Raw genomic sequence first — 2,070 nt, forward strand, 5'->3', positions numbered from 1 at the left:
ACGATGGCTTCCATGATTTTATCTAAAGCTAATGGGGACAAGAGGCACACTTTTGTGCCTTCACTTGGAGTTTACGGCCCAAGATATGTTCCTTGGCCGTAAACTCCTTTTAAGGAGTGATTATGATGTGTTTTACTCTCCATTCAAGTCCCATGTGTTCAAGGTAAATTGTCTTAAGGCCTATGGTGTGTTTGGAATGCTTTTTACCCTAGAAAAAGGGGTTTACGGCCCAAGAGGGGTTCTTGGCCGTAAACTCCTATAAACTTGTGATTTTGATGGGTTTTGATGTCCTAAATAAGCACAAGCATTTGAGGGTAAAGTTCCTTAGGCATTAGGGGAAGTTTAGGGCATTTATGTCCCTTAAAAAGGGGTTTACGGCCCAAGGAAGTTCCTTGGCCGTAAACTCCAATGACTTGTGTTTCTTGGTTGCTTTTTAGTCCCAAATGATTATACACTAACCCCTAAACAAGTTGTCTAACAAGGAATCGAGACTAGGAAGCCTTTAGGCTCCGTTTTGGAGTTTACTCCCCAAGAACGTTCTTGGGCGGTAAACTCCCGGATCTTGTAATCTAAGCATGTTATTGATGGTAATAAGCCTCTAACAAGCATTGAAACACATTTAGTAAAGTAGACTCACAATATGGGATGAAAACCCGAAGATCCGTCAGAGAGAATATAGCTTTTCTCTATTTGGAATTGTAAATAATGAATTTATTTAATTCAGAAAACTATTTATAGTCCTGGAATATTTTGGCAGAAAATTGTTTTATTCCTTATTTTGGACTGTAACATTATGAAACTTGAAATGCCCAAATTTCACAAAACCAGGAGCATCCACTCTCCTGATATCACCTAAAACATAAACCCTAATGTACACAAACTTGTTCGGAAAAGTATGAAAATCACTGAAACTGAACTAGCTTCTATTGAATAGATGAGGTTCGTACAAATGGAAATTTCGGGTTGTCACATCATCCCCCTGTTAAAGGGAATTTCGTCTCGAAATTAGAATTTAAGCAAATAAGAGTTACAAACAATTAAGCAAAAAGATGAGGGTATTTTAACTTCATCTGATCCTCGCGTTCCCAAGTGAATTCCGGTCCTCGCTTGGCGTTCCAGCGAACCTTCACGATAGGGATATTGCTTTGTTTCGTCTGCTTGACCTCACGGTCCATGATCTCTACAGGTTCTTCCACGAAGTTGAGGCTCTCGTTGATCTCGATCTCGTCGAGTGGGATTACGAGAGTCTCATCGGACAGACACTTTTTCAAGTTAGATACGTGAAATGTAGAATGTACGTTACGCAGTGTGTCGGGCAGATCGAGTTTGTAAGCTACGGGGCCGACTCTGGCAAAAATCTCGAAAGGCCCTATGTACCTCGGTTTAAGCTTCCCACGCTTGCCGAAGCGTATCAAGCCTTTCCAGGGTGAGACTTTGAGAAGGACTCGGTCTCCCACCTGAAATTCCAGAGGCTTTCTTCGTTTATCGGCGTAGCTCTTCTGTCGGTCTCTAGAGGCTTTCAATCGTTCACGGATCTGAACGATTTTCTCTGTCGTTTCCCGAATGATTTCCGGACCGGTGAGAGTACTGTCGGAAGCTTGCCCTCTTGCTAATTGGGTATCACCCACCTCAGCCCAGCACAGCGGGGATCTGCACTTGCGGCCGTAGAGAGCCTCGAATGGAGCAGCCTTGATGCTTGTGTGATAACTGTTATTATAGGAAAATTCGACAAGGGGCAAATGAGTATCCCATGCTTTCCCAAAATCAATTACACAGGCTCACAACATATCTTCCAGTGTTTGGATGGTCCTCTCACTCTGTCCGTCAGTCTGTGGATGGTAGGCTGTGCTCATGTCCAGCCTTGTTCCTAGGGAATGTTGTAGGGATTGCCAAAATCTTGAGGTGAACCTACTATCTCTATCGGAGATAATGGAAATAGGTACACCATGCAACCGTACAATTTCCCTAATGTATGTTCTCGTAAGTTTCTCCATCTTGTCGGTTTCTTTGATAGGCAGGAAGTGTGCAGACTTGGTCAATCTATCAACGATGACCCATATGGTGTCAAGT

This window comes from Lactuca sativa, chromosome 2 (genome assembly GCF_002870075.4).
Source record: "Lactuca sativa cultivar Salinas chromosome 2, Lsat_Salinas_v11, whole genome shotgun sequence".
NCBI lineage: Eukaryota > Viridiplantae > Streptophyta > Magnoliopsida > Asterales > Asteraceae > Lactuca > Lactuca sativa.